This window comes from Saccostrea echinata, unplaced genomic scaffold (genome assembly GCF_033153115.1).
Source record: "Saccostrea echinata isolate AGI-Se365-2 ecotype Australia unplaced genomic scaffold, CSIRO_AGI_Sech_v1 ptg000008l, whole genome shotgun sequence".
Taxonomy (NCBI): Eukaryota; Metazoa; Mollusca; class Bivalvia; order Ostreida; family Ostreidae; genus Saccostrea; species Saccostrea echinata.
In genome coordinates, this window is record NW_026889757.1 from 2,089,262 (window position 1) to 2,111,018 (window position 21,757).

Genomic DNA, 21,757 nt, shown 5'->3' on the forward strand with positions numbered 1-21,757 from the left:
CTGATTCCAATACCCCCCCCCCAAACTTCGTTTTAGGGGGTATAATAATTGATCTCTATAAATTGAGAAGTATAAACACTACAAATCTCTGCATGTCTTTTCCAAGTTAAGAGGAAGGCATTACTCTTATAAAATCATATTTTTTAATTCGTTCACTTATATTTGAACTCAAAGGATATAACATTACAGAAGAAAATTTGTAGGAATTGGAATTGCATTTTTGTGATTTCCATCTGCGAATTGATTTTTTAACACATATACATGCATTTTCTGAGAAGAATTTAGAAATGCAATTTTATCCTCCCTGTAAAGACGACCTTCTCATTTGACTGTTATAGCCACCGTGGCCAGAAAACAGTTGAAAGAGCATCTATTTAGAGTTTCGACTCTTGGACTGGTCCGTCGCATTTTCTTGTTGTTTTAATCAGATATGATCAATATTTCAGACCTTAATACCTATTTGTGCAATTTGCTTTGGAGGAACGTGTTACTGTATTCCTACTTTATACTTGGTCAAACTTGTCAATACCGAGAACAATCGGATCCACCAATAGCTGTTCGATTTATAATGATTAAAAGTCTACAGTGTATTTACTAAAAGAAAGTGTGGAATGAAAGTACATAACTTAGATACTTAGCTTACATCCTCTGTATTCTATTCTTCTATAAATGCGTGCAGAACAAATTATTTTTTTAATTAAATATTTAATGTTTTAAGTGCATGTTTTGAAATCTTAGAAACCTAAAACGTGTTATTTTAAGATAATTAGAAGATATTTAATGTTTTGTATTTTGGATATTAAATCTATTTCTGGGACCGGATTTTAAAAAAAAAAAAAATAAAATAAAATATATTTTCACGAAAGCGAAGCGCGAGTGAAAAAAAGAAAGAAAAATATTCTGTCTCCTGAGTGAAATAAATTCCATATTCAACTGCAGAAAACATTGAATTTCTGTTTCTTTAATTTTCTTTGAATTTTTCGTTTCCTTTGTCCTTTCGTAATGTTCAGAGTGTCATACTGAGACTGTGACGTCATAGTTGAGCGGTTGTGATTGTGTATTCATGGATTTCAACAACTTTTGCACTTAATCTCTTTTAGGATGGCTTATTTACTCTCTCCATTTTATAACATCTAAGGGAGTTTTTTTCCCTGGAAAATCGGGTTTTGCCACCTTTCCGATATTCTAAATCACTTTTATTCAATAAATAAATTACGGTTTTTCACTGTTAAAAATGTAAATAAATTAATTAAAAATTATATTATCTATGGAGCTATTCTATTTTAAATCTGAATGCCATCTTTCTCTGAACGGAGCTTTAGTATAAAAAAAAAAGATTAGCAATTTCTCTTTCACTTACGCTTCTATTAGAGCAATATTGTCAGAAGTGCGTGTTATTAGCAGTTTGTAATAATTTTGCTTTGCATCATAATTATTTTCATTATCTCCCCATTGTCACTGTTCATACATAATATGTTATTTCGTTCCTCATTCCAAATGGAAGACTTCTCAATAGAAGAACACTGAATCATCTGAAATAATCTATTTCAAAACGGTGTATCATGTGGATAATTGAAATTTAAAAAAATTACTCCAATGATTGCTTTCAAGAAATGTAGTAAGTATAGATTTTCAAAAATGGTGTATCGTGTGGATTATTGAAATTAAAAACAAAATTCATTCATTTGATAGCTTTCATTTGACAACCTTGTTTTTAATTTCATTAAATCAAATTAGGATAGATTTTCAAACAAGATGTATCTTGTGGATAATATGATTGAAAAAATAAATGTTTAATAGCTTTCATTTTAATTTATTCACTTTAATACATATAATTTTATGAATGAAAAGATCAATACTATAAGAAGAAAATACTTAATATACAGATATACATGTAGCAGGTTATCGTAAACAATTTGTGCCTTTAGAACTAATTTCTGACTAAAATACATGTGCAATTTTTAATTCATTTCCACTCTGATGTACGGTAATTTATCCAATGAATCAAACTGATACTTTTGCAAGTGTCTATTTCGCAGTTTGTTAAAAAAAGTAAAAGTGTGAAATAAGTTTGCGGCAAAACTCCCCATCTTCCGTCCCTTCCAAAAAGTGCTTAAAAAATATCCCCTGTTCATTGCAGTGAAATAAATCATCCTGACATTGATTGGTAATCTGGGATACTGAGATTCACCGAATTGTTTTGTTAAAATCCACTTTAAACTTCATGATGGTAAAACTCACAGCCACTTTTCTAATAGCTCAAAGCTCACGTCTCTGCCTTGTAAAGACACGGCTTTAAAAGGTGATAGAGGCAAATAAAAAAAATATAATATACATGTGAATATATAATTTTTTACATTTTCAACAGTGAAATGCTGTAATTCATTTACTGAATAAAAGTGATATTCTGACACAGTGTGAAAGGGTATCGCGTGGCGCAGTGGTTAGAGCGTTCGCTCTAGAGTGGCGGAGTAAGGATTTGATCCTTACGTCACGGGTTCGAATCCCACTGTGGGTCGTGGAGACCAGTCCTTCGGATGAGACAGTATAAACCGAGGTCCCGTGTCGCAGTAGGTGCTGGCACGAAAAAGATCCCTCAATGGCCCTGAGTGCCGAAAATTTGTAGCTCTCCACCGGCAAGTGGTGGCGTCTCCATATGAGTGAAAAATTCTCGAGAGGGACGTTAAACAATAAACAATCAAACAAAAAGGTGTGAAAGGGTATTAAAATGGTATTCTCACAGTGTGAGAATATCAGAAGAGCAGCAAAACTTACGATTTTCCGTCCCTTCACGAAGAGTGTTTTTTACAAAAAAATCAATGGCCTGTTATAAGATAATAAGCCATCCTGACAAGATTAATAGTCATACTGCGTTAAAATCCATGTTTACAACTTTTTTCAATCTTGCAATCGCTTATAGCTATGACGTCTCAACCGCTGAGCTATGACGTCACAGCCTATGACAGTGCGTTACAAACTCTAAGAAAATATAATTAACAGAAAATTCAATGTTTTGTAGATGAATATGGAATTTAATTAACTCGTGGGACAGGATTTTTGATATTTTTACTCGTGTTGCGCACTCGTGAAAATATCAAAAAAATCCTGTCCCACTCGTGAAATAAATTCCTTATTAATCTACAAAACATTGAATATCCTCTATTTACTTCACTCTTGAAACACCCGTTTGAATAGTTATAATAATTGTTCTATAAAATATTTTACAGACAAATGAGACAATATTGACATCTAAAACATCAGGAAAAATATGCATGCATTGTGACGTTACTTTTTGTGACGCACTTGTTTAATGACATAAAATGACGTCATTATATCGCGTGTTCAGTATGATGACCCTACTATTAATTCATCGAAGAAGAGGATGGTTAACTATAAATGCTAAGAGCACATAATTATACCGGTGTTATAATTCCAGGACACTCCATTGTACTAAGCCAGTTATATTCTGATTGTTTCGTGCGCTTTGATGGAACGCCATTAATAGATCTTGAGAGATCGTCGACCAATATCACAGGAATAAAAATTATCAATGACAACTAAATTTTCCGGCCATAAATTTGTGTTTTGCTAACCAACCACTACAAGGAATCTGAAACTGCTTTTTACCACATCATGCGAATTTACCTAGGTCTATGCAAATGTTTGATGAAAAGTCTTTAGAAGGTTTTTTTTCAACCCTAATACCGAAGTCATGTGATCAAACTATTCTCATTCGATGTTATTTCATGGTCAGTATACTGAACAGATGGTATTATGACGTTTTGGGAACAAAATACATTTCAAAATATATTATGACGTCACATTAGTTGATTACACTTCAGAAATAAGGTATCATTTTTAAACATCTATCGGGATATAAATATGAGTTGGTCACGAGATCAAATTCCATATAGCCCGAAGGGCTTTATGGTAAATTTGATCTCGTACCAACCCGTTTTAATATCCCGATAGATGTTTTAAAATGGTACCTTATTACTTATATTCACATTTTTGACTTGTTCATATTTCATATTTTCCTGATTATAATATTTGACACGTGAAATGTTTTATTTTTCAAACTCAACGGCACGTTTTTGATCTGTTGATTGCGCGTCAACCCTTTATGACGTCACTGAGAAATAACGTCGAACATTTATGACGTTAGGAACCCGTTGCTTTCAACGTTACATAAAAGAAAACATTTGCATATATATATATATATATATATATATATATATATATATATATATATATATATATATATATATATATATATATATATATATTTAAGAAATAAGGTATCATTTTAAAACATCTATCGGGATATAAATACGGGTTGGTCACAAGATCAAATTCCATAAAGCCCGAAGGGCTTTATGGTAATTTTTATTTCGTACCAACCCGTATTTATAGCCCGATGGATGTTTTAAAATGATACTTTATTACTTATATTTACATTTGTGACCTATCTATATTTTATACTTGCCTGTTTATAATCTTTAACGTGTGGAATGTTTTTATTTTTCAAACTGAACGGCGCGTTTTTAATCCATTGATTGCGCGTCGACCCTTTATGACGTCACTGAGAAATTACGTCGTGCGTTTATGACGCGAGGAACCTGTATTTATACGGATATAGATACGCATTGCCTTTAGTAGTGTTATTTAAAGGAAAACATTTGCAGATGTATATATATATATATATATATATATATATATATATATATATATATATATATATATATATATATATATATATATAAGGGATCTCAATTTTACTCGGACAGCATAGTCGAATAGTCGGAGGCTTTAGTCGAACGATAGTCGAGTACTCGTTGAAATTTAAATTAATTTTTCATGTCGTATTTCCTTATTGTCTTTAACAGACTGTTAGCATGTACAATATTTAATTTACGCTATCACCATTATACAACAAATTATTGAACCGTTAACATTTTCGTAGTAATAAATATATGTATCCAATGTATTTGATTTCAAATATAATATTTACTGCACATTTTATCTATATACAGAAAATCAAGCTCTCACATTTATCCCTTGTTTTCATGCTGCTAGTACATGTACCCGTTGTTGATTTGTTACCTGAAGCCATTTGAATGTGTCTTGACAGTGAACCGTGATTGTTAAACAATTAAAGCGTAACTCTTATAAAAACAAAGAGAGCTTGCGATAAATTATAAGTACGAGATTTTTTGCAAACAATCAATACAATTTTGAAATGATAGATATTAATATCAGAGAAAGACACGCCCCCCCCCCCCCCCAATTTGCTTGTTTACAAATATGTAACAGCTGTTTAATTATTATTCATTAATTGACAGTTGCATTATAGGAGATCATACAGAATTGCAGGTTGAAATTTTACAATTTGGATCTGACAGTTTTTAAAGTATGCCAATGCATGTTTGCCAAACAAAAAAATCCTTTGAACATTAACAAAGACCAGTTAAGCCTTTCTCTGAGGTTTATTCACGAAAGCACTGAGCAATGAAACTTTAATAAATGAAATGAGCAAATCCAATTTTTTTACCTTGAACTTAAGATTTCTATTAAGTAGCAAATTTTTAACGAATAACCGACTAAAAAAATTTTAGTCGATAGTCGGTATGATCGAACGATAGTCGAGTACTCGAATATTCGTTGACATCCCTAAATTATATATATATATATATATATATATATATATATATATATATATATATATATATATATATATATATATATATATATATATATATATATATAAACAACTGACAAACAGACGCATCCAGATTCTTTGACTTTTGACCTGAATAAATTTGAAGGGGGAATTTAATAGTATGTATGTATGACAAATTTGAAATGTTTTCTTACTAGAAAAAAGGGATAAAGAACAAAAAGAATAATCTATAATGGCTAACTTAAGAAATAATGTGTGTAAACATACATTACTTTGTGAATTCAGAGATATTTTTGTGAGCACTTTCAATTAACTTCTGACCATATGAACCTCAGGATCGGACTATCTTAAATGTCAAAATTATGCTTAATATCGGCACTATAAACTGTCTTAAAAAGGTCAAGTTCAAAGGTAACAAGGTCGGTGACCAAGGTATTTTGCAAAAGCCATATTACCAAGCAATATAAGTGCAAAATCCATACCTCTTTCAGTTCTGAAGATATAAGATGTGACAGACGGAAGACAGACGCCAGATAAAGTGATCCCTAAGTGTGGCTCTGCTAGCGACACAATATTTTAATTTCCAGACAGTTTGGAAATATTAAGGAAGATAAAGTACAGTTTTTTTCACTCAAGGCTAAGACTAAATTGTTTTTAAAAAAGAGAAAACTGATTTGAGGTTTATTTCAAAGGTTATAAATTACTAATCATAAAAAAACTTTGAAGTGTTCTCTCACTTTCATAAAATGCAGTTATATAAAAATATTCAAAAATCAATATTACATGCAGGCTCTATAGGAAGGTACTTGTATACTACTTTTATGATTTGCTAATTTACTTAGTGTTACTTTTTGTTTCATACAGCTTTATAGAGGAAAAATATGAATTTTCTATCTACATGTGCATTACTGTTGTACACTCTATTTGAATACCCTAACAGGTATACCTGTCCCATCATATCTTAACAAGTACCTGTTCCATCATTCTTTGTAATTGTCATACCTGGTCCCTAAAAATTCAGAAACGCAACAAGCATATGATGATCTGAAACCAAACAAGTTAGTTATCAAAACCTTTTTATAATTGTTTATGTTTCCCTAATGTGATATAGCGTTCATATTTATTTTTGTCTTAAGCTGACAGGAAAACAAGACAGACGTTTTCAATAAACGTCAAAATTATAAGAAATACAATCATTTCTTTTTATTAAGCATTAAGATAAAGATGTTGATAAAATGTTAAATGATGTTATTTATATATATTTTACAGAGTCCTAGGTATTTCTGCAATTGCAATCATCTGTTTACGAGATAATGATTCAAGATTAGAAATTGCAAAACAAACAGTGTACCTTTCAGTATATATGTAAGAACAAATAGAATCCCCATTGCAGATTTTTTTCTTTTGCATATTTGAAATACCTGAAATCACTGCATTATGTACAAATAATTTAATCCTGTTTGTAAAATTATAAGAAAAAAAAAATGGTCGAAGAAGGCGTTGTAATGCCTGTTGCTTCAAGTATATAAAAATCAAATTCTATTTGTGAACTACGTTTAGTTAGAAGAAAGTTCTTCTTGAGAGACACGAAAGTACGACGAATGAAATTACCTTCTCGCGAAAAATTCCTTCTGCAAATAGTATTCTATGGCAAAAACATTGCAGTTTTCTTCGGATCTCAATAAAAGCGATAAAAATCCTAAATATTTTTTCTAAGAGAAAACCCAACTCACAACTGGCCTTGCATTTTTTCTTATATGACCTTTGAATAATTGGACTTCATCAGATTTAACAAAAATTACGAATGTTGTGTCATTAAAGTGTATTTTTAAGGTTTAGTGGGTCCTAGCTGCATATTTTTTTTGTCAACCGAAAATTGTATATTTTTACGCATACTTTTGACGTAATAGAACGATCGAAGACCCACTAGTATGGAAAATAGGCATAGCAGGAAGAAATGATCATTTTTGCCATCTTTTGATTTAAGCATGCTATTTCATAGGCGACTTTATTCCACATTTGTGCGAGTGAGAGATTTAACCTACGAGTACATTATACTGGTCGAATCATGGTCATTTTCCTCGGACTACTTCTTTGAAAAAAAAGTTTGGCCAGTTTTAGCCAGTCGGTCGAGAGAGGGCAACCTTTTTTTTTCAACAATGGCCTTGTTTATACTTTTTATGAGAATGATCACTGTTCGCTATCATCACCCTTTCTCATTGCATAATCTGTTGTTGTTCGCGTCAAAATTGAACAAATCCTCGTTAACTTCCCAAACCCAGGTTTTACAGTTTAAATCTGGTAGCTTTTAAATTCAATCCTTAAATCTTCATTTGAAACTGAGTAAATTAGATTTTCAAAAACAAGTAAATAAATAAATAAATAACACCTCCTATACAGCTGAGAATAGTCCATCCTCAACATCTCTCTTATAAGATATTTTCGATTTTGAATACTTGTTACATGTATCAACATGGATTTATTTTGCCTCCTAACAGAAAAGTGTTGACAAAAATTTAACAAAAGTATTTTTTTAGAAATAGAAAAAAATGTACAATATTTCGGCTATAAATGTGTTCAGCTACAAATATGTTCTAATCAACAGTCTGTCTTTTTCGTATTTCCTAGTGTTTCACTTTCATTTGACTCTTTACGCTGGAAAATAAATTCCTCCCTTGATTAAAAAAAACACATTATGTTAAGAATATCTATATTCCAATCATTCAAGCAACCTTAAGCTCTACTCACAAGTCTTTCAAGTGTATTTTTTCTCGGGTTCGATATTCATTTTATTTCACGAGACGAGTTCATCAAATGTTTTATTAATTAAGGTAGTATGGGATACCTCCACGTTATGACGTATTTCCGTTTGAAGTATTGTTTTGATTTGCATGAGTGCTTATTATCGGGTCAAAATTTGTAGATACACCGTTGAAAAGAACACTCTGAAGCCTATTTCAATGCAAGTTCTCACAAGTCGGCATTTTAAGTAAAAACAGACAAAAAAATCGCAAGTATATAAATTTACTTATAATTGTACAACGGACATTTAAAAAAGCAAACCCCTGTAAAAGGTAGTTTCAACATTGCTGCTTTTGAACACTTTTAAGCAAAAGCAATTCTTTGAGTAACTGTACAGCACCTTGTGTGCGGTGAGGCATGGATAAGTGCGATTACTTCACATTGTGCTGAATTATCACCAATCAATTATCACGTTAACCAGAGCTGGACTTTTTTGTTATTTAATTCAAGAAGTAACTGTTTGGTCACAAATCAGCTGGCTGTTGTATATAGTCCCAAAACGTTCAGATGAATGCAATTGCTCTGAACAAGACACGTCCTGGAAAGCGATTGTCCATGCATTGTTTTCAAAACCGCTCAAAGTTGAAAACTACAAAGTGCGATTTTTTATGGTTGGGAAAAAATGCTCATCATTTCTAAAATAGCACCCAGGTTTTTTCAACCCTTGGAAAATAAAGAAGGAAAACTCTTCCGCTCGGATCTTTTAATTCAAAAATTTTAAATGCATTTTATATTTTCCATATATATATTTTTTTTCAATTTGTTTATTTCACTTTGCTAACATATTAAGATACATTCTTATTGTAGACTTTCATGAAATGTTATCCGTCTGTTTTCAAGAAATAAAGTTTTCCCAGTTTTTTACGCTTATTTTTTGTTGAAAATTAAAAAAATACTAAGACATATTTCTTGTCATTTTTGTTTTTATAAACACTTTATATTAGCAAACGCCTGTCTATAATATTAAGCTTATGAAAAAAGAATTATGCAAGAAAAAATATTGTTTTTGTATTTCTCATTAAAATAATAAAAAAATTATTAAAATTACACTTTAATATACTGAAAGATGGGGGTATTTCAAATCCTTCTAATTTGGGTACATAAATATGTAGGAGAAGTTTCGTTTGGTATCCCATACCACCTTAATTAAATGGACATGTATCTGAGGTTTACTTTCCTGATCACCAATATCTCTATTAGGGGATCCATTTCTTCAGTAATGAAATACCTGAGTCATTTTATGAAAAATGTATATCTGTGTTTGGTGAAATCAATACAAATATTGGATATTTGAAAACAGTTAATCTGCAGAAAAGGGTAGGTAATTATTGAGATTTTCATTAATCTAGGTTTATCCTGTGATTGTTTGTAAAAAATTTTATCATTATTTGGGTTGGCACCTGTAAAAATACTCTGGCCCTCAATCTAAAAAAACAAACAATAAATGACATGTATTATATCTACCTATAGTAAACTATAGAAAACTATTAAAAGTAAATTTTTGTTAAGGTGGGGCCAGGAGTTCTTGTGGTAGGACAGGGCTCTTTTACCTTAGAATGATTATTGATTTACTCTTTGAAAATCCTTCTCTGCTCCTGGATTTATAGCGGAATATTGAGCAAGTTTATTTTAACCAGATTTGTGAAATTTTTAACCGTTTGAGCCAGGGTTATGGTGTTGGGTTTCTATTAATCATTAATTGTTTCTACTAATCATGTAGGAAAATTTAGAATCGATTTTGAGAGAAGTTATTTCCCGCCTTTTTTTACTCACTTATGATAATCACTGTACATAATGTAGTCGATAAGTCAATCAAATAAAAGAATCAAACGAGAATTTTTAATGTAAAATATAAGGAGTACGTATACCTGTGTGTGTGTGTGTGGTTTTTTTTTTTTGGGGGGGGGGGGGGTTTGGTTTTTTTTTTTTTTTGGTTTTGTTTTTTGGGTCAGGTAGATTTGTAAATAATAGCTAAATAAAAATGAGACAAAAAAATCCCTATCTAACATAATACATTTATTGACTGGGTTCAATGGCAACATGCGTTTTTTTTTCTTTTTTATTTGTAAATTACAGTGAAACTTGTCTAATGCGGACTTATATTAGCATTCTGGATTAGACATTTAAATCAATTGAATTTACTGAATGGTACTTTAATATCTTCTGTATATGGCATGGAAATATTAAAACATCCGAATTAAACAATTTTTACGGCGCTAGGTCTAATTATACATGTAACCTAATTTTAGCCAATGAGGATGAACTCAGAATTAAATTAGATATTTCTTGCTTCGCAATGAAGTTGATCCTTAAAGCACAGCTACGTGGCACCTATCATCAAGGAACGTTGACAACATGGTAATTTCTGAAACAAAAGTTTCAATTCAGTGTTCAGATCTATTAAATTTACTAAACAGTGCTTAGATACATTGTGTTCTCGTTTTTCCTCGTATTTCAACTATACTTTTGCTGGAAACAATAACGGATGATGTAAATATTCTTTTTCGATATATTTGAAGAAAATGTAATAGTTCCAGCTGACAAACGTGTAAGAACGAAGCTTTTGTAAGACTCATTATTACAACTGCAATTCATTAGAACATGGCTGTAATTCCAGACTCGTATACATGTAATCTAACTAATAAACAAAATTATATATATTTTAAACGCTATAACCGCAAAATCACGTTACAGTTTTCAATACATTTTTGTATCCCTGTCAACTGATATGAATTTTAGTTATCGTACCTATACTCGTCATTACTAATTAAAAAATTTCCCACAAAATCCTTAAAAACAATTATACATTGCAGGATCGAGTAAGTATTCTACCAATGCAAACCCCCTATATATCTTTATCCCGTACAAAAATATTAACAGCTGTCAAGGAGACATGCACTTCAGACGCACTGTGCTACAACATACTTAAAAAATTCAATCAAAAGTAGATTCTCAAAAAATTCCAAAGAACTTTTAAGTAATTTGAAGTCACTCTTTTTTTTGAATCAACAGTATCTTTTCAACACTCGATGCAACCATTCCTAACAATCAATTAAAGACCAGGTATATTGACAATGCTACATAGACAACGCTCCGTCCTCAAAATGAAACTCTGACACTTCTATTTTTTGTGTGTTTGGTCATCTACAGAATTACCTTCTTTAAAATCATTCTGGTTCTAAGTACACGTAATATGAAGTTTAGCTGACAAATTAGTGCTTATAATGAATTCTAAAAGATTGATAGAAGACCTGGACTACAAAAGACGTGTAAACAAAGAATTTATAAAGGAAGAAATCATGTATCTCTAAAACATCCAACTTCAGATTACATAAGTACTCGTAGTTGGGAGACTTAAATACCATATGCGGGTAATAACGATATTCCATTCGACTTTAAGATATATCAACTAAAATAAATGTCGACGCGCTACATGCATATCCCATAGAACGCGATATTCTTGAAGAAACCGCAACATCCACGTTTACACCGAGACTTTAAAGGCAAACTAACAACTAAGCTACATGTAAAACGGAATGACCCCAGCTTTTTCCCTGTCAGTCCGGCCAATTAATGAAGTGACATTCCATTATCACCTGCATATGGTGTTTATGTCCCCCAGAGGAATCGGTACGCAAAAGAGCGTGGTGTGTGTACAACGAAGCAGGTTATTTACAAATGCTATAGGGCTTTCAACAGTCTCGTCTTAAGTAAGCATTTAGGAAATCTATGGTCGTTATATCGACATTGTTTGCAAAACCAAACTATCTTCATAATAATTTTGACAACAGATTACTCCGTTACCTGATCAATACATAGGGCGACAGGGAATGAGGCACCTGATCAAAATCTCGTGTTTTCTGAAGATTCCCCCCCCCCTTTTTTGGTGATATCTCTTGCTTGAAAATGGGGCGTATATAGTGTTAATGAGACGTTCAAATAATGTCGCCTTTCCTAAATTCCTTGACAAGAAAAAAAAAATTATCAGAGGTTATTATTGAGGGGGGGAGGGGGGGGACAAGCATATAGTAGCTATACTTTCTATAGTATACTATATATCGGCAAAATTATATTGCCCCCCCCCCCGGTTCCTACGGCCAAGTAAGCGAGTATGAAAGATGGCTTCCAAAAATAAAACTACTCATGGGAATTGAACATGTTTACAAGGAAAAGGGGGGGGGTCTAGTGATAACACGTTAGCGTGCTTTTAGATAGAAATCAATAAGATATTTGATAGATTGTATCTTGTTTTACGTCCCGTTCGAGAATTTTTCACTCGTATAGAGACGCCACCATGTACCGGTGAAGGGCTTCAAATTTAGACTTTACTCGGCACTCAGTGCCATTGAGCAGTGAGAGTTCTTTATCGTGCGAACGCCTACCGTGACACGGGGTCTCCCCAAGGACCCGCAATTTTCACTTCAAAGTGCCGAGCAGATATTTGAAAGAAATACAACACCAAACATAAGAAATGATTTCAAAAGCATTTGAATAACGAGGCTCATGAGCTACTCATCCTCATCACCTGATTAACTTTAGTAACATTAACTCTACCGTTTCTTATTCGGATTTTCACACACACCCCTTGATATTCCTATGAAAAAAATGTGTCAGCATAAATTAATATGGCAATATCTTAAATCTGAGGGGTCTCTAAACATGGTGGTGCTTTAAAATCAAAATGATTAACAATGCCTTGCAGTTATGAAGTATTTTTTTCTGTTCACATAAATTCAACCTTAATCCCAGTTGTAGCCAATTCTAACCTAGGATCCTTTATTTGAAAAACAAACTGAGTCCACACAACTTCGAAATGTTTGCATACTAATGGTTCTATTGTAGTAAGTTTAGTGAAAACAAAAGTAAATCATTTGGAAGTAAGTATGAATGGGTTTAAAATTGACTAACATGCTGATACAGCTCATCCCCATTTCTTAAAATAAAATTTATATCCCCTTGGGCTCAAATCTTTAACTTCCTTTACATTGATATTCTTGTACAAAGCACTAATGAGAGCATTTGATACACAATGCCTTCCTCTTCTACCTTCTTAATTTGTAAAATTGGCGCAAACTACCAAACAGGCACTTTTTAATTTCTGTGTTTTCATCACCAGACCCATTTTTCAACTTCAGTGTTATACGCGTGCATGACCCACTGAAACCTGAAATTTAATCAAGAAAAACATTAAAACCCCTAGTTTCATCTGAAATCATCCTTTTGCTTCTTTCTTAAATAAATCATCTCTGCAGAGTTGTCAAAAACACTCAGTCCTGTAGGCAAGGTCAGTAAAAAGCTCTCTGGACCGATATCTTACAAGAAAACATCAGTCCAACAAACCGTTTGAAAAGTTGAGCTTGTTGCAAGTTTTAAAAAAAATCGGGAAAAGTTGTACCAAGGTGAAGGTCACAAAAACAAACAGTAGTAAGCTTAGTAAAAACAAAAGTAAATCATTTGGAAGTAAATATGAATGGGTTCAAAATTGACTAACATGCTGATACAGTTCATCCCCATTTCTTAAAAATTATATCCCCTGGGCTCAAATCTTTAACTTCCTTTACATTGATATTCTTGTACAAAGTACTAATGAGAGCATTTGATACACAATACCTTCCTCTTCTCCCTTCTTAAATTGTAAAATTGGCGCAAACTACCAAACACCCACTTTTAATTTCTGTGTTACAAGGTGTTTCGACGAACATGTCCCGACTTTGCAGTTTTATAAAAAAAAAAAAAAAAAGTTATGTAGCATTTATGAAAGGAAAGTTTTCGGAAAAATAAAGAACAAAGTTATACAATTTAATCAATTCAAGAGTTTTAAACAAGATGGATCATTTATTTTAAAGACAGACATTTTAAGAAGATGGTCACTACAGGCAGGTTTTGATCTGACGTCATTTTATAACGTGTTCCAAATGTCCACCGTTTTTTTCCATCACCAATTTCATTCTGTCTCTAAAGTTTCTGATAACATTTCTGCAAGAGTCCAAGGATATGCGTCTAACTTCTCTTCTGATAGCCATTTTCAGAGCACTTGTATCTTGTGAGGGTGGTGAATAAACACGATCATTTAAATATCCCCATAAAAATAATCTAAAGGGTTAAGATCGGGTGAATGTGGTGGCCACTCAATGTTTGAGTGAAGGGATATAAACTTTCTCCAAACCTGTGAGAAAGCCATTCAAGCACAATATTTGCGGTGTGAGGAGTAGCACCATCTTGCTGAAACCATACTTCGTTAATTTCTTTTCCTCTTCTCATTAGCTCAGGCAGAAATTTGGTTCTCAGAATAATCAGGTAGCGTTGAGATGTTACCGTTGTGGTTTCACCATCCTCTTCATAGAAAAAAGGGCCTATGATACCGGTACTGCTCATTGCCGCCCAGACTGTTACCTTCTGGCTATGTAGTGGTCTCTCTTCATAGAAGTCAGGCTTTGCAGTTCCCCAAAACGCATGTTTTGCTTGTTTACATGTCCATCAAGTGTAAAATGTGCTTCATCTGAGAACCATATGACGTCGGTTAAAAAATGTTTTTCAACATCCACTTAGCAAAACAAAGACGGGAGGAAATATCGGTATCTTTCAGATGGTGCATTATTGAAATTTTATAAGGTGATAATTTTAAGTCGTATTTGCATATCGGCCATATTGGAGCTGTAATGGCGGCCGATTCCATAAAGGTTTATATAGAGGAAATACAAAAAATCGCAATTTTTATATATTAACTATTTCGGATAAAGTTCTTCCGCCGAATGTTTGATTCTTCTTAATATCGTCTACCGGAAATGACAAGATTGTTGATACCAAAGTGAAAGTTGCGACCGCCTTTTCGATTTGAAAATTCGAAGCGAGAGTATATTGTTTTATTGAAGGAAAGAGCACAGAAGTGGTGTTTTTATCATTTTTGATTATGATATGTAAGTGTTTATTGCAAGTTGACAGAGTTCTTCCGCCGATTAATAGGTGCAGGAGAGTGCCTATTTTTACAAAATACAGATCATTTACCATTTCATGAAGAGTTACGACCGCCTTTTTAATTTGAAAACGGCAATTTCTTGCATCAGTGTGACCTACTTATTATCAGAAAACGGTATCATGAGTCGTCAGCTGTTAATCACACAAAATTCTACCCATACAACTATGTAGGAGGCTTGAAGAAAAAACAAAACGAAACGGGCTTGCAGGTTTTAATATAAAACTTTAAAGAAATGGAATTTCGAGTTTACGCAGGATCTTATGAATATTAATGAGAAATAAATCACGTGGAAGCAATCTCATGAATAAACTGCACACCATTTCTCCATATGCCCTGTATCATCATCAGACAAAAGATTGTCTTTCTCTCTCTCTCTCTCTCTCTCTCTCTGATTGGAATAAGAAGTTGATAAAATTTTTCAGGCATTGTTGTCAGACACATAATTGTTGATAGAGTTTTGTACTTCATTTCATTCTTGAACATATCTTTTTTTTATCTTCACAACTTAATTGGTGCTTTATATCACACGATTTTAATTTCCATCTCCAAATACTTTCATCTCTTAAGTAAATTGTGTAAATGGATGCACAGCTTCATTTTTTTCATTAAAAATTCCCCAGTCCAAATTTGAAATTATCATCTGCTGAGTCATCCATCTGTTGATAAAATGCTTTTAATTCAGTATCATTTTCTACATCATTTGAAGAAGAAAGCCTAGTGACATGTAGGTGCAAGAATGATTGAATACGATAATATATGATTTACATTTTCTTTCTTTGTTTAATATCCTTTCAAGAATTTTTAACTCATATTGAGATGCCTCTACTTGCATGTGGAGGACTGCAAATTTAGACCTGTGCTTTGGAGCAGTAAGAGATATTTTTCGTGCCAGCACCTACTGCGTCTGCGAAGAGGGACCTCGGTTTATACGGTCTCCACACCCACAGTGGGATTCAAACCCACGACGTAAAGATCAGCTCCTTACTCCGCAACTCTAGAGCAAACGCTTTAAACACTGCGCCACGCAGGCTATATTAACCTCTTGTGATAATGATTTGATACGAATTTCAATGTGACTGAATGTCAGGAATACTAAATAACTGAGTTTGACAAATGTATCAATTAATTAAAAAAATAGATTTTATTTTCATTTGAATTTTAAAAAATCAGACACAGTTTAAGGAACTATAATAAAAAATATAAATGTTGAGTTGAGGATCTTTCTTAAAGATCGATCCTTGGTAATTTAATAAACCATTGAATTTATTTTTTAAATGAAATAAAACGATTTAATGATAACGTACTAATTCAACTCATTTTTATGGAGACATATTGAGATGCATTTAAAAAATGCCACACCCATTTTTCAACTTTAGTGTTATACGCGTGCATGACCCACTGAATGCTGAAATTTAATCATAAAAAATATTAAAACCTAATTTCATCTGAAATCACCCTTTTGCTTCTTTCTTAAATAAATCATCTCTGCAGAGTTGTCAAAAACACTCAGTCCTGTAGGCAAGGTCAGTAAAAAGCTCTCTGGACCGATATCTTACAAGAAAACATCAGTCCAACTAACCGTCTGAAAAGTTGAGCTTGTTGCAAGTTTTTAAAAAAAATCGAGAAAAGCTGTACCAAGGTGAAAGTAACAAAAACAGCAGAGATGTCCACAGGGTGACGATGATCGATTAGAAGACACTCCCTATCCTTAGAAAAGATACTAGTTCTTGTGAGATCAAAGACTGTTGAAAATAATAAAGGACATTTTGGTGCTGTCATTTATCTTCCTTTATCAGTGTAAAAAATTAGGTATCTGTATCTGGTCTGACAAAACTTGACACTTAGCTTCAAAGTTTAGAGAAAAACAATAAAACTGTAAAGCACCTTCAGCTTGTTACATGGCCGTAGAGACCGGGGGGGGGGGGGGGGGGGAGGCGTGCCTCCCACTAATTTTGCCGATATATAGATTACTATAGTAAGCATAGATACTAATATGCTTGTGCCCCCTCAATAAAAACGTCTGATGACCTTGTTTGTTTGTTTGTTTATTTATTTATTTATTTATTTATTTTTTTGCTTGTCAGGAAATTTTTGGTAGTACCCCCTCATGTCAACTGAAAATGTATGGCTGTGCCCCCCCCCCCCCCAACTGAAATTGCTACCTAGTCATTTTTTATTGCTTAATTATAAACCTTTAATAACACTGCAAATTCCAGAAAGGGTCCGGACCCACCCAACTCCCTCTACATCACCGAATGAAAAAAACAGCTGGGTAGTGTCAATCAGGAACGCATGTGAAATAGCATCATTGAATACATAAAGGCGAGAATGGTCCTTTAAGTTGCATACTGGCATTTTATTTCAAACAAAGAAAAAAAGTATATTTAGGTGACCTGAGCCGAAGGCTTAAGTGAGTTTTTCTGACCAAAATGTGTCCGTTGTCTGTCGTTGTTGTCGGCGTCGAACACTTTTACAATTTATCTTCTCCAGAACCACTCGGCTAATTTCAAGAAAACGTGGAACAGAGTATCCTAGGGTACAGGGGATTCAAGTTTGCTCAAATAAAGGGGTAGGGTGGCCCACTTTAGGTGAAAAAAAGTTATATATATATATATATATATATATATATATATATATATATATATATATATATATATATATATATAAAACTTGAATAATTTAATCTTCTTCTTAAGAACAGCAAAGCCATGTTCAGTCATTTTATATTTTATATGGAAACATTCTCAGGGAGTGTAGCTTCAAGTTTTTTCAAATCATGACCCCGAGAGTTGGGTGGGTCAGAAGTTTTACACATCAATTCATATTAAAAAAAAACAAATTATAATAATCTTTTTAAAAAAATTCTCTTGAACAGTAAAGTCATGATAAATCATCATATGGAAGCATTCTCAGGTAGTGCTGATTCAAGTTTGTTCAAATCATGACCCTCGGGGTAGACTGTAAGGCGAGTCCACAATGGACAATAGGAATACATCCGAAAAATCTTTTCAAGAACAGGAAAGCCCTGTTTAGTCATATTAATATGAAACCATTCATCAGGTAGTGTAGATTCAAGTTTGTTCAAATCCTGACCCCGGGGGTAGGTTGGGGCTACAATGAGGAATCAAAGTTTTACGTAGGGATGTATAGGAAAAAGAATCTGCTGATGAAGAAAAGGAAAGACTATATTTACTCAGGTGAACGTTGTGGCCCATGGGGCCTCTTTTTTTTTTTAAATAAATGATGGGGGTGTGTGAATTTCTCGCCTTTTTTAAAGGTGTTGCAAGACTTCGCTTAGAAAAATTAAATTACTCATGTCTGCAACATCATGAGTTTTATTTTAATGGAAACAATTATCATTTTTTTAAAAATAAATTTCGGTAACATTGGTTTTCTAGCCTTGATTTCAGTCGCTATCGCGAGAAAAAGCAAGTAAAATGTTTTGAAAGTTCTCTCTGAGACACCTTCATCGGTTTTCCAGATCACTTAACGATGCCAAGGATAAACACTCTTGCGCACATTAAACTTAAAATCAAATTAGAGAATCAAAACATTTTAACTATAAGGTATACTGCAGTACACTATCATTAGTTTACTTGAGTAAACCAATAGTTTGATAATTTCAACTTGCTCATAAACCCAACAGTGTTGAAAAATAGAAATGTTTAACCATTTTGTATATTCACATATGCATGTAAAATTTCTCGGTGTAACCTCCAGGATCGACTTTAAAGATATTCGTTTCGTACAGCAAGAAACATATAGATCACACAATGTTTTGAGAAAAAAATCTTCCTACTGATTTAAAAAAAAATTGAATGATATGAAAGAATTACAGAAACCTCTTATATAGCAGACAAAGTCAGTTATCTACGACGCGCAAATGGTCACATTTGCCAGATGCTTCTTATAAGTTTTATCATAAGAATAACGCCGGTATATCGAACCCGATTTAATTCCAGACAACTAACTGAACAAACGGTCTTTCGTGTAGATAAATATACATCAATGGAACATCAATAGGCCTTTTTCATCACGTCGAGAACATCAAGCGTTTCCGTTAAGGCGAGAAAATTTCTTTCTGTTATGATTAATGATGAAAGCCCTTTATCACAAAATTCAGGACACAAATTAATGGTTCGGAACATTCTTTAAAAGTAGGTCAAAGGTCAAGCGGACAGTAACTTAATTTCATTCAACACCCTGGGCACTTAACAAATAATGTATATAGACTTACTTTCTAGGTAAAAAAAATCTGGAAATGTCATAGGTCAAGTTCAAAGGTCGTGAGGATGGTCATCTTGGCAATTGTTCCAATCAAGTCATGATCAAAATCCCTACCTCTACCACGTCTTGAAATACAAGGTGTGACAGTTGGAAGGAAACAACCCCCGCGCAAAGTGATCTCTTAGTGTTACTCTGCTCTGCAAACGACACAAAAATAGGTAGCAAAAGTTCCTTCAATTGATTTAAAGTGAAAGCTGTGGTTCTTCGAACGACACCTTAAAATGAATGCAAGGCCCCGTGTCACGGTTGGTGTTAGCAAGCTTAAGAACCCCACTGCTCAATGACCCTAAGTGACGAATAAATGTTATAATATTGAAGCCCTTTTCTATCTGGTGATGTCTCGTATTAGTGAAATAATCCTACAAGGAGATAACACTACAATAATCAATTATTGTCATTTTCTGTTAAATTATAGAATAACGATCTTTTATTTTATAATTGCGCATACAGTGTAGTGGCAGTTAACGCATGTGAAATCGGTGGAAAAGGGGGTGGGAAGGTAAACCTTACTTCCTAAGGAAGTAAAATTTAATTTACTGCAGAAAATGAGAAATGCTTAATATTCCTGCCATACTAAACATGAAAAGTATGCTAAAGCTTTCTTCTTTATCGAAAAGTGGTCCGGAGGAAGGGATGCTTTGAGGTTCAATCTTTTATAATAACATCAATGGACAATTTAATTAAGCTGGAAACAATGTATTACACAGAAACTATCCCGTCGACTGTGTATAAGATTATCGATGTGCAGATAAGCTTGACATCCTGTTTGAATTGTTCTGATTTATACTGATTTGAAAAAGATAAAAACAATCAATGACTTGCATGTTGTAATATTTTATATACAAGCTGTGTAATACGGTTTCGTTAATTTCTAACCTTGACAGAATTCGAATTAAATCGATCGGTTGCAGTGTTTATTGCTTAATTAATTAATCATTATTATTATAGTGTAGGATTTGTTTCAAATAAGACAGATATCTGCTTTGCACCTTAAAACTTAAAAAGGACATATAAATTAACTTTAACAAAGTATTAGACAAAATTTGGACGGTTTTTTCAATTTGAAATATTTTTCAAATAATGATTTTTTTTTTTTTTTTGTTATTCACATATACTTTATTTCACTTTTTCTAAATTAGTAAGTTGTATACATATTCAACAGATACAAATAAAATTCTCTTCACTATGCAAGAATGATGACGAAGAAAATAAAACACCAATTTTTCCTGTAAATGTAGTCCCCAAAATACCTCTGACTGAATAGAAGAAGGTTAAAAACTTCTAAAGCAAGAAATGCATAATTTATTTTATGCACGTGTATCAGTTTTGGTTTTAAATAGAAAATCTTGCTTACCCGTACGTCTTTATATAGTAGCAGTTCCGGAAGATTTTACTTAGAGTGGGATGAATAGCGGGCAAAACTAAATTCCATGTACTTGTTGTGATGGAACGTTAGAACTCAAGTGATTCTGTACCACGCTATCCTTAAGAAGCAGGCGCAATCGCTTTACAATAACGAGATATGTTCGTCGGATTTAGATCAATTAGAGTAGCTTAGTAATGTAGAAATGACAGATTTCTTGTGAAACTGATGATGATGAAGTATATTCCCGGTCATAAAATTGCAGTGATATTCTGACTGAATACAGTTATGTTTTGTTGCAAAATATTAGGTTATTCTGTTCATAATTTTTCCTAGAGATGAAATCAAGATAACACAAAGAAAATATGTGTCAAGTAATTTCCATATAGTTGGAAAATTTTTTCCTGCACTCTCTCATAGTATTATAACGTTGAGGATGTATTTCTGATGTAAAATTATATCGGTATGCTTTTCTGTGAAATTGATATACAGCAACATCAAAAAAATTATAATTGTTATTCAAAGAAAAGAGTAGTTTTTTTTCTATCCTCGGGCCTTCCTTACCGGATTGAAATCTAACGATAAATTTGGATTCTCTTTCTCACAGTCTGCGAGTTAAAGTTTTGTTGATTATCTCATTCGGAAGTTC

The 21,757-nt window shown here is 32.9% G+C and overlaps 1 protein-coding gene across 1 annotated transcript in view; it reads right to left on the reverse strand.

Annotated features, from left to right (window-relative positions):
- LOC133181238 (thyrotropin-releasing hormone receptor-like) overlaps positions 1–21,146 on the reverse strand; it is a 39,395-nt gene extending 18,249 nt beyond the window's left edge. The window contains exon 1 of the mRNA XM_061315774.1: positions 21,100–21,146. The gene's annotated coding sequence lies outside the window, so the exon portion shown is untranslated. The remainder of the gene's footprint in view (positions 1–21,099) is intronic.
- Positions 21,147–21,757: the final 611 nt, after the last annotated feature.